The following is a 12,912-nucleotide window of genomic DNA, read 5'->3' on the forward strand; positions in this document are numbered from 1 at the left end:
AACCAGATTATGGAAATCCTTAACCTATTAAATGTCATACTAAAATTCAATTCTATAGCCCATTTTTGAACTAATGCTAGCGCATAAAAATGATGCTATAGCTAAATTTACAAAAGTTTAGCTTGCATGAACTTTACATCATAGAGCTTCAACTTTCCTGAAAAATAAGGAAAACTACTAATACTGTTTTTCAGGTAGGTCATATAACTAAGAGATTGAACTGATACGGTAACTTCCTCTCCTTTTTCCTTCCTTTCCTCCTTTCCTAATGTTTAGCAACCTACCCTTGTTTATAGAATGTTCCTGTTTGGGGTAAACAAGGATTAGTTTATTATTCAAGATTAATACGCTATTAGTTGTATTGTATTGTACTGCGAACAAATCATAATAGACACCGGAAAGGCATTTTGGTCACTTATTTAAGTCTTATAAATGTCTAGGATGAAATTATTAAACCAAAATGTTGATGCGCTAATTTTTTAGATATCTAAAAAACCCAATAAAAATATTTGAACTAAAAAACTATATATGACCCAGACAAAACTTTTGTTCAGACCTAACATTTATCTCATTCCCATTTACTAGAGAGAGTCTTCAGAAAAAGGATTATGAGTTTCAAAAAAACAAAGAATCAGAACAACCTTCATGGGCTAGGAGAGCACCACCTTAAGGTAATTTTAGAAGAAAATACACGTATAAAACTGACAGATCCCAGCATCCACACAAGCTGTAAATTTTAATGCAGAAATTTCTCCTGCCGCTCTATTGTTTTCTGACAATGGGGACTCCTCCCCATCAGAATGCAGGTGCTGATCAATTGCTGACTTTCCAGCAGGACTGTTCGACAGAAGTAGGTGTTAGACCAGCACAGACAGCGGTACACAGAGCGAAATTTGGCCTATTCCTGCTGAACCGGCAAATTTATGTTTCTTGTCCACCAATCTTTAAACGTTAATCCTATAAATCTTAAACTAGCGAGCTACTGATGAGGGAATGCATAATTCCCAAGCATATGAAACATTGTTTTTGGAACTGGAAGAAAGCAGAGAAGAAATAAGAAATGTAGGTAACCTCACTGTTGTTAAGTTAGACTTGAGTAAGGTACAATTCTAAGTCTAAGGGCATTCGCCTGATGTGTCATTCTGACATAAGAAAGAAACAAAAATTATGTACAGTAAAACCTTGGATTGAGAGTAACTTGGTCTGAAAGTGTTTTGCAAGACAAGCACATTTTTTTTAAATACATTTTGACTACGAGTATTGTCACGTCACAACTGAGTATAAAAGAGAAGAGAGGAACCTCTAAGTGTAGCAATATGGTTACATTTAATGAAGGTACAGCATTTAACTCACATGGTTTATGATTAAAACAGGCACATCTAAATATGCAGTCATCCGGGGTAAAGCTGTCCATGGACCATCCCTCACACCGTCATCAATGTCATCCCTTCCGCGCTGCGCACCACGAGCACTTCGCTTTCAGATCGCTCTACTGCAGAGTAGTCTTCCTGGTCACAATTGCAAATTGACAGAGAGTCGGCGGTGTAGGGGATGGTCTATGTGGACAGCTTTCCCCAGATGTCTGCATACTTAGATGTGCCTGTTTTAATTATCAACCTTGTGAGTTGCTAAATGTTGTACCTCTGTTCTTTTTTATACTCTTTTGCTTCTAATCCCCTTGTGGAGCCTGCCATTTGCCGATGGACATTTTATGGTTACACAACCTATCACATTGCTATAATCTTTTTATATGGACTATAAACTAAACAAATCATCTGAGTTTCCATTATTTCTTATGGGGAAATTCCGGAACAAGTTTTGCTCACAATCCAAGGTTTTACTGTACATTGCTTTATCTGGAACATCACACTATGTAAACATTGTTTGTGTGCATACTGTTGTAATATCCGCGAATGATGCAAAACCATTTGCAGACATATGGCCGGATACAATTTTTTTTCAAAACCAGTAACCGGATTTGGGGGTTAATTAAATCAAGGCAAATAGACTGTGCACTTTACAAGTGCAGTTGCACTCTTTTTCCCCAGATCTTCCTGAATGAGGTGAAGCTTTACTAATTTCCATCATTTAATCATGTGCAAGGTGAATTGCTGTGTTTTTTTATTTTCCTTGCACCTGTTTTACCATATTCGCTAAGCTCAGAGAATGGAACTGCACTTGCAAAGTGCACAGTCTATTTGCCTTTAATAAATCAACTCCTTAATGTCAATACAAGAAGTTGGAAGTATAGTACACATAATTGCTAATACAAATGAGTTTAATAATACATATATGGAGTATCTGCTACAACCAGATATGATACTTCAACTGCACTCATGAACTTATTTCCAATTGCTGTCAGCAAGGAGTTAAAGAAATCATATTGTGATTAGGCGGCCAAAAAGGGCAGATGTGTTGCTGTCCTCAGTGCAATGGATAGTAAGAATAAATCAGGCAAGAAAAAAAAATATTCACAGCAGGTAAAGTAAATATTGTACTCATCACTGTTTTTCTAGTTAAATATACTTCTAAAGGTGCTATCGACAAGAAATTTCCACCACATGTCGGTAACAACTCATCCATCCAATACATACTAATAAATCAAAATGAATAGGTTTAGAAATAAGTTATGTGTAATAAAATGGAATGACATAGAGAAAAATGATTGAACATTGAAAGTGAGGTGCAAAAAAGACATAGAAAGCCAAAACACCAGCTGAAATCTATCACTAATTAGAAAGCAGTCCTGTCCCTTGTCAGTGCAAATTAATATCAGCTGGTTTAGTCTCAACTGATGGTCTATAAAAAGGTGTCTCATTGCCAAGGTGTCACACAAGAATCTTCTCATGATGGGTAAAACCAAGACCTCTCTCAAGACCTTCGCAACCTTATTATTGCAAAACATGACATTGGATACAGCAGGATTTCTAAACTTTTGATTGTTTCAATAAGCAATTTTGGGGCCATAATCAGGTAATGGAAAGAACAGAATGTCACCATAAACTGGCCACCACCAGGTGCTCCTCGCAAGATTTCTGACAGAGGAGTGAAAACAACTTATCAGACGAGTTGTCCAAGAGCCTAGGACCACTTGTGGAGATATTCAGAAAGACCTGGAATTAGTAGGCACAATTGTTTCAAAGAAAACAATAGGTAATGCACTCAACCGCCATGGCCTATATGCACGCTCATCATGCAAGACTCTATTGCTGAAGAAAAAGCATGTTAAAGCTCGTTTAAAGTTTGCTGCACAACATTTAGAAAAGGCTGTGAAATACTGGGAGAATATAGTCTGGCCAGATGAGACCAAAATTAAACACGTATGCCGTAATACACACCATGTGTCGATGTCAAATGGCACTGCACATCACCCCAAAAACACCCCCATACCAACAGTGAAGTTTGAAAGTGGGAAAATAATTGTTTGGGGCTGTTTTTCAGCATACAATACTGGCAACCTTCATGTTATTGAAGAAAGGATGAATGGAAAAATGTACCAAGACATTCTTTTTTTTTCTCATAAAAAAGTTTAAGAACACAAGTTACAAACATATCAAAAATTTCAGTTCCAACAAATAACGGTATACATATATTATATCTCATGATCTCTACACCTCTACCAAGAGTGCATTTTATTATTATTATCACCCAGCAACCTACATGACCTGCTGCGCTAGCTGTCTTCTAGCAATGATACCTGGTGTTATACCTTTTGCAGTTGATTCAACACAGTAGCCTAGGTCCACCGGGGATAAGCCGGGGAGCTCAGCCAGGGTGACCACTGCTCTTCAAATTTGCTAGGGCATCCCCTGTGTTGGAAGATAAACTTTTCTTATCGTAATGTGTCTCCCACCTGGCAAACCACTTGAGTGAGGGAGGATTGGTCGCCTTCCATCGTCGAAGGATGAGTAGGCGTGCCTGAAACGGGGCTCTTGCAATGGGCGTTTTAAATATGTCCTCCAAGGGGAGGTCATCCAGGATGTCCAAGAGGCAGGGTTTGGGGTCAGTTGGGATAGAAACGGAAAAGGCTTTGTTGATGGTAGTCAGGACCAGGCAGTCTGCTCCCACAGATTGGAAAAGGTGTTCAATTAACCTGCCGTAAAAATGTGGCATAGGTGTGTGACTCCGTGCTTCCTCCGTACCAAGACATTCTTGATAAAAATCTGCTGCCGTCTATCAGGATGATGAAGATGAAAGGAGGGTGGACATTTCAGCAAGACAATGATCCTAACCACACAAAGCCAAGTAAACTCTCAATTGTTTTTAAAAAAACTGCTAAAATGGCCCAGCCAATCACCTAACTTGAATCCAATAGAAAATCTATGGAAAGAACGAAAAATCAGAGTTCGTAGAAGAAGCCCACTGAACCTTTAAGATTTGAAGACTGTGTAAAAGAATGGGCCAAAATCACACCTGAGCAATGCATACGACTAGTTTTTCCATACAGGAGGTGTCTTGTAACTGTCATTACCAACAAAGGATTTTGTACAAAGTATAAAATAAATTTTAGTTAGCGTGTTCAATACTTTTTCCCTGTATCATTACCTTTTTTTATACATAACTTAATTTCTGAACTTATTTGTTTTGTTTTTTTATGTATGGGTTGCATGGGTTTTTACAAAATAAAAGGTCTGCAGTCACCAGTGATACACCTCCAACCCTATATACATATACAAAGAAAGGAGAGTCGCCCTGGGACTTTAAATGAGTTGGTCACCGTTGGCCACTGAGTAACAAGAGTAATAGTAGTATAAATGTTTATTAAAATTAATGTACATACATGGATAATATAGCATATTAGCTCAGCCAATGGATTTGCACATAATAAAGAGAATAAATAAAGTTGATAGAAACATTATACAATGCAGTATTGTCAGGGCTGGCTTAGCCCTTCCTTCTCTGGGCTGGCTGCTCAGCTGTCAGCTAATTGCCAGCTCCCATCTCTCTCCACAGTTACCAGCTGTTAGTTATCCAGCTCGTCTGACCTGCCTACTTAAAGCTGTCCAGCTCACTTCATATCTGCCTTCACCTTGGTCACCTCACAAGAAACCATGCTTGCTGTTGCTCTACTTGGATCCCTGACTTCTGGCCTGGCTGATTACCCAATCTGGTTATTGAACTCTGGACTGGCTGACTACTCGATCCGGTTACTGGACTCTGGCTATGCTTTGACTACGCTTTCTTTATTTACCTTTTTATATTTATTTAATAAACAAGTGTGATTTAATTGCACGTCTGTCTCAGTCTGATTCATGGTTTCTGACAAGTATATACAAATGCACGCATCAGAAAACCCAACGTGCATTTTTCGAGATCATTGCTCGCTCATCAGGGGTGGATGTGGATGAGATTTATCTAAATAGACAAAAAGATGTGTCACAGTGGTAAATGTAAGAACAATGGCAGAATGGGCCAGAGTAAAAGGGGCCAATACTTACCAATGAACGAAACCAGAGTTTCCACCGCTGAACACCAGGGCCGGACTGGGAATAAAAAACAGCCCTGGAAAAAATTTCATACTAGCCCCATAGCATTATTATACCAGCCCAACATCACAACGTCATTATTTTCTTGTTCATAACAGGGAAAACCATGCATTTTCAAGCAGATTTAAAGAGCGTATTGTATATAGATAAGACAGATATGAAAGCACATAGGTCTAGGGATAGAGATTATATATATATTGTAGACATGTCACTGGAGAAGTGATCGAGGGGGTGTACATCTCACCTAGGTTGCTACACAGTGTGAGATGGTAAATCCAGGATGGATCAGTTTCTCAGCAGCGATATGCTGCTGAGTTGTTATTTAATTTTGCCGGGCCTGGGTTTATATGGAATGGCAGGTAGGTTTGGTAGAGGGACCTGTCATTCCACATCCCCCGATCCAGTTCTGGGTTTGGGATCAGGTGAGCTTGGATCCTAATTAGCCTGGGAAGCTAAAGGCTCTGTAGGGTCTGCAGGTGATTGCTCTCAGCCAGGGAATGAACAATCTGTGTGTTGAAGGAAGCTGCAAGCACAGCCACTGCTGGAGCTAAAACTCACCCTGCGACATCCAGGCGAAAGACGCTGTGTTTGTAAGTGTCAGATAGGTGAGCAGAACCTGTTAGTAAGCGCCCAGCCGGGCTAGGACTTTTATTTTTGTTGTACTTAGAAAGCACGGTGTTGCTGTATATTTTGTTTGCTGGACTGTTTGTACCACGAATAAACGCCAAGATCTGCTTTATAAATTCCAAGTCTGCTGTGAACTGTGTCCAAACACACCCTACCCCGGGAAGATCCCTTACAATTGGTGTTCGAATGCGGGCAAAGTCGGTTGCTAGGGGCAACGGTGTGGACAGACTTGGCTACAGCTGCTTATGTCTTGGGTGAAAGCTGCAATGACACTCCAGGAACAGTCCAGCAACATGGAGGAGATGCTGAAGCAGTTTATGCAAGTGAGTTTGCAACAACAGCAACGACATGAACAGTCCATGGCGGCACAACAGCAGATGCATAAGGAAGAGTTGCAAGCTTTGCGCCAAAGCCAACAACAACTTATCGAGCACCTGATAGTAAATCGTGAGGCGCCTGTGGTTACTAATCCACCCATAGTGATGGGAGCCGCTCCAGAGATTTTTTTTGGGAGAAGGACTGTGCAGAAAGCGCTGCAAAAGATGACTGCTGAGGACGATGTTGAGGCCTTTCTAACAGTATTTGAGCGCGTGGCTGAGCGAGAGAAGTTACCAGCCACTGAGTGGGCAGAGGTAATTGCGCCCTATTTAACAGGTGAACCCCAAAAGGCCTACTATGACCTCAGTGAGCAAGAGGTTAAGGACTATACTCGGCTAAAAGAGGAGATACTTGCCCGACTAGGAGTTACTACTGCAGTCCGTGCCCGGAGGGTACGCAACTGGAGCTACAGTCTGGACAAATCAGCGAGGTCCCAGATGTATGACCTAATCCATTTGGCAAGAAAGTGGTTGGAGCCAGACACTTCTACTCCTGCACAAATCCTAGAGAAGGTCGTGATGGATCGCTACCTCAGAGCGCTTCCTACTGACCTGCAACGCTGGGTGGGACAAGGTGATCCTAAGAACGCAAACGAACTTGTCAACCTTGTGGAGAGGTTCCAGGCGACTGAGGACTACCTCCGTGATGTTCCTGCAGCATCTTCACCTCCCCGGAGCGCCAGATCTGTGCCGTCAGCTGGTAAGAGACTTCCATCTATTGGGGGAGTGTGGAGGGGTGCTGATGGGGGGAAAAGGGCTCAAGTGGTGTCTCAGGGACAAAAGACTGGTGATGGTCCCGGGTGGCTAAGGGGCTCTGAAAAGGACTCCTTGCCAAAGAGACCAGGCCTTATCCAGTGTTGGAGATGCCATGAGGCGGGACACGTGTCGGCCCATTGCCCTCTTACCTCTGAACCCATGGAATGTGACGCTAGCCGGTGTCAGTCGCTATTTGCGGAACCATCTTGTGCTGCAGTTCCTGGACTAGAGACTGAACCGCAAATCTGCGATATTACAATCAATGACTTTCCTGTTAAAGCGTTAATGGACTCAGGAAGCCTTGTAACCTTGGTGCATGCTAGCCTGGTGACTGGGGACTTAGAGTCTAAAAAGCATATGAGTGTTGTGTGCATACATGGTGATACAAAAATGTACCCTATAGTGCTGGCTAAAGTCGGGACTGAACAAGGCACCGTACAATATGAAGTGGGTGTGGTTAAAAACCTCATGCATAATGTAATATTGGGGCGTGATTTTCCATTATTCTGGGCTCTCTGGGAAAAAAGAAAAATCCCCAAAAGGAGTGAGGATACCTCTAAGGGGGTTGCCTTGTCCACTGTGAATGATAAAAGTATGCAGGATGAAAATGATTGTTTTCCTTTACAGGTCCTGGCTGGGGAGGAGGAGGCTCCTCCCACTGAGAAAAATATACTAGACTTAGAGGTGTCTAGAGATAATTTTGGGGCTGCACAATTACAGGACCCCACTCTCAAAAATGCGAGAGAGCAGGTTGCTGTAATGAATGGGGTACCTCAGGAACCAGATGCTGAAAAAAGATTTCCACATTTTTCGGTGACTAATGATCTTTTCTATAGGGTTAATAAGGTTAAGGATGAGATTGTGGAACAGCTTCTGGTACCTAAGCCGTACCGGCGTCAGGTGCTTGACATGGCACATAACCATGTTCTTGGGGGACACTTGGGGACTGACAAAACGCGAGAGAGGGTTCTCCAGAGGTTTTTTTGGCCGGCCATATATGATGACATTAAAAAATACTGTGAGTCGTGCCCCACATGTCAGGTTAGTGCCCCAGTGTCACATTTTCGCAGTCCTTTGGTTTCGCTCCCTATTATAGAGGTGCCTTTTGAGCGTATTGCCATGGATTTAGTGGGTCCCATTGTAAAGTCAGCTAGAGGACACCAGTATATTTTGGTAGTCCTGGATTATGCGACCCGCTATCCTGAGGCTGTACCCTTAAGAAACACTGCATCTAAAACAATTGCACGTGAGTTGTTTTATATGTTCTCTAGGACTGGGATCCCCAAAGAAATCCTAACTGACCAAGGTACGCCATTTATGTCGAAAGTAATGAAGGAATTATGCAGACTATTTAAAATCTCACACATCCGTACCTCTGTGTACCACCCCCAGACGGACGGATTGGTGGAGAGATTTAATAAAACTTTGAAACATATGTTGAAGAAAGTGGTGGCAAAAGATGGTCGTGACTGGGATCATTTATTACCCTACCTCATGTTTGCTATTAGGGAGGTGCCCCAAGCGTCCACAGGGTTCTCACCATTCGAGTTGGTCTATGGTCATCACCCTAGGGGTCTACTAGACATTGCAAAAGAGACATGGGAGAATGAGTCCACCCCATACAAGAGTGTTATTGAGCATGTAGCACAAATGCAGGACCGTATAGCCACTGTAATGCCCCTGGTAAGGGAACACCTCCAGAGAGCTCAAGAGGCCCAAAGTAGAATTTACAACCGGTCCGCAAGAATCAGGACATTCAACCCAGGCGATAGGGTCCTTATACTAGTCCCCACTGTTGAGAGTAAATTCTTGGCGAAGTGGCAAGGTCCTTATGAAATTGTTGAAAAGATCAGTGAGGTGAACTACAAGGTGCACCAACCAGGTAGAAGGAAGCCTTTCCAAGTTTATCACATAAACTTGATCAAGCCCTGGAAAGACAGGGAATCCTTGGGGGCGACAAATACTGTGAATAATTTGTCACAACCAATCCCTCCAGTCAAGGTAGGTGATACTCTATCAGTATCACAGAAACAGGAGGCTCAGGAATTTTTACAGAAAAACAAAAACAAGTTCTCTGACCTCCCAGGGCGTACACACCTCATCCATCATCACATTGAAACTGAGCCTAGAAGCAGAGTAAACCTTAAGCCCTATAGGATACCCGAGGCACGTAGGGAAGCCGTATCTGCCGAGGTAAAACGTATGCTTGCTCTGGGGGTAATTGAGGTGTCACAGAGTGAATGGTCCAGCCCAATTGTGCTAATCCCAAAGCCCAATGGAACTTGGAGGTTCTGTAACGATTTCAGAAAGTTGAATGAGATCTCCAAGTTCGATGCGTATCCTATGCCCAGGGTAGATGAGTTGATTGAGAAGTTGGGTAACGCCAGGTACATAACCACCCTCGATCTCACAAAGGGCTATTGGCAGATTCCACTTTCTGACGAGGCTAAAGAGAAAACTGCTTTCTCCACCCCTGATGGGCTATTCCAGTATGTAGTGATGCCGTTCGGGTTACATGGAGCGCCTGCAACTTTCCAGAGGTTGATGGACTTGATTCTGCGACCACATCGTGATTACTCAGCCGCCTACCTCGATGATGTGGTCATTTTTAGCCCTGATTGGGAAAGTCACCTCTGTAAGGTACAGGCCGTGTTGGATGCCATAAGTGATGCGGGGTTGACCATAAATGCCGAGAAGTGTGCTCTAGCCCTAGAAGAGGCCAAATATCTAGGCTACATTATTGGGAGAGGGTTGATTAAGCCACAGCTAAATAAAATTGAGGCAATACAGAATTGGCCTAGACCCCTGACAAGGAAACAGGTTAGAGCTTTCCTGGGTATTACGGGGTATTACCGTAGATTTGTGCCGAACTTTGCCTCAGTTGCTGCTCCACTAACTGACTTGACAAAGGGCGGAAAGACAGCAATGGTCACGTGGACCCCAGAGGCCGAGAAGGCTTTCCAAAGCCTTAAGTCTGCCTTGTGCCAACCACCTGTCTTAGTTACCCCCGATTTCAAACGAGAATTTCTGGTCCAGACAGATGCCTCTAACACAGGCTTAGGTGCAGTACTCTCACAAGTAGTGAATGGTGAGGAGCATCCGGTGATGTACTTGAGTAGAAAATTAACCCCGGCCGAGAAAAATTATGCCATTGTGGAGCGAGAGTGTTTGGCAGTAAAGTGGGCCCTAGAATCGTTAAAGTATTACTTGCTAGGCAGGAAATTCAAGTTGGTGACAGACCATGCCCCCCTAACATGGATGAAGTCAAACAAGGAGAGAAATGCAAGAGTGACTAGATGGTTTCTCTCCCTACAAAACTTTAATTTCACTGTGGAACACAGGCCAGGGAAATTACAGGCAAATGCTGACGCATTGTCAAGGGTAAGTTGTCTGTGGGGACAAAAGGCTCAGCCCTCCGGTCTGAAAAAGAGGGGGGGGATATGTAGACATGTCACTGGAGAAGTGATCGAGGGGGTGTACATCTCACCTAGGTTGCTACACAGTGTGAGATGGTAAATCCAGGATGGATCAGTTTCTCAGCAGCGATATGCTGCTGAGTTGTTATTTAATTTTGCCGGGCCTGGGTTTATATGGAATGGCAGGTAGGTTTGGTAGAGGGACCTGTCATTCCACATCCCCCGATCCAGTTCTGGGTTTGGGATCAGGTGAGCTTGGATCCTAATTAGCCTGGGAAGCTAAAGGCTCTGTAGGGTCTGCAGGTGATTGCTCTCAGCCAGGGAATGAACAATCTGTGTGTTGAAGGAAGCTGCAAGCACAGCCACTGCTGGAGCTAAAACTCACCCTGCGACATCCAGGCGAAAGACGCTGTGTTTGTAAGTGTCAGATAGGTGAGCAGAACCTGTTAGTAAGCGCCCAGCCGGGCTAGGACTTTTATTTTTGTTGTACTTAGAAAGCACGGTGTTGCTGTATATTTTGTTTGCTGGACTGTTTGTACCACGAATAAACGCCAAGATCTGCTTTATAAATTCCAAGTCTGCTGTGAACTGTGTCCAAACACACCCTACCCCGGGAAGATCCCTTACAATATATATATATATATATATATATATATATATATATATATATATATATATAAACAGCAAATTCCAGTTAAAAGTGGAGCAATCAAGGGGGACACCTGGGACTCTTGGAACTCTGATGACCAGAGACGGCCTTCCGCAGAAAGAATACACTAAGGCCGGTTTCACACTGGGGTGGTGCGGGCGCCAGCGATAAAACGGCGCTATTTTTAGCGTTGCTTTACCGTCGGCCGCTAACAGTGCGCTTTTACCCCCACCAGCGGCCAAAAAAGGGTTAAAACCCAGCCGCGAAAGGGTTAATACCACCACAAAGCACTGCTACAGCAGCCCTATGCCGGTGGTATAGCTGCACTGCCCCACTGATTTCAATGGAAAGGAGCGGTAGATACAACGCTCCTTTCCATTGAAATCAGTGGGGCAGTGCGGCTATACCACCGGCATAGCGCTGCTGTAGCAGCACTTTGCGGTGGTATTAACCCTTTTGCGGCTTTTCACCGCTCCAAGGATGCTGCTTGCAGGAGTTTTTTAAACGTCCTGCAAGTGCCACACTCCTTGGAGACCCAGCAGGGGCTGTTTCAGGATGCTTTGCAGGCGCTATTTTTAGCACTGTACCACCTGCAAATTGCGCCAGTGTGAAAGGGGCCTAAGGTAAGGGGTGGAGGGGTACTGATATAAGGGGGAAACCTTTATATCAGTGCCCCCTTACATTATTGTATTCACTCCCCCTTACATCTGTGACACCTCCCCCCATCAGAATGGCCTGGCGGCACTGTCACTGACCTCCTCTCAGGCGCACCTTGCAGGGCTGAGTCAGTCGGCTCCAGCTTGGTGGCTCTGGTTTTCCTATAGTCTCCTCTCCACAGTCCACACATGTCTGACTTCTTCCATGATCCCCATCCCAATAGTGCTCCCACTCTTGACTCCTCTCCAGACTTCCTCAGAGACTGCAGACATGATATAAGACCAGAGATGGCAAAAGGTTGCATACAAGATACAGGAGATGGTCAGAGGCTGTGGGCAGAGTACAGGAGATGTCAGAGGCTGTGGGCATGGTACAGGAGATGTCAGAGGCTGTGGGCATGGTACAGGAGATGGTCAGAGGCTGTGGGCATAGTACAGGAGATGGCCAGAGGCTGTGGGTATGGTACAGGAGATGTCAGAGGCTGTGGGCATGGTACAGGAGATGTCAGGGGCTGTGGGTATGGTACAGGAGATGTCAGAGGCTGTGGGCATGGTACAGGAGATGGTCAGAGGCTGTGGGCATGGTACAAGCGATCAATGCAGCCTCACCAGTGCCCATCAAATGCAGCCTCACTGTGCCCATCATTTCAGCCTCTGTACCAGTCCATGCAGCCTCACTGTGCCCATCATTGCAGCCTGACCATGGCCATCATTGCAGCATTATCATGCCCATAATCGCAGCCTCAGCGTGCCCATAACTGCAGCTTTACCGTGCCCATAACTGCAGCTTTACCGTGCCCATAACTGCAGCCTCAGTGTGCCCATAACTGCAGCCTCAGCGTGCCCATAATCGCAGCCTCTGGATAAATAGAAAAATCAGCGCAAACCAATAACTGAAATAAAAGCTATTGCAAGCTGGACACTTAGGGTTTATTTCACTTAGCC

At 44.1% G+C, this 12,912-nt stretch overlaps 1 long non-coding RNA gene across 1 annotated transcript; it reads left to right on the forward strand.

The window, feature by feature from the left end:
- The first annotated feature begins 392 nt into the window (after nt 1-392).
- LOC143927041 (uncharacterized) lies at nt 393-5,232 on the forward strand. Its single transcript, XR_013262220.1, has 2 exons — nt 393-671; nt 4,954-5,232. It is a non-coding gene; the product is annotated as an uncharacterized LOC143927041 (long non-coding RNA).
- Nucleotides 5,233-12,912: the final 7,680 nt, after the last annotated feature.

The sequence above is a fragment of the Lithobates pipiens genome, unplaced genomic scaffold (genome assembly GCF_037356315.1).
Source record: "Lithobates pipiens isolate NorthernLeopardFrog02 unplaced genomic scaffold, aLitPip1_a1.2 Scaffold_23, whole genome shotgun sequence".
Taxonomy (NCBI): domain Eukaryota; kingdom Metazoa; phylum Chordata; class Amphibia; order Anura; family Ranidae; genus Lithobates; species Lithobates pipiens.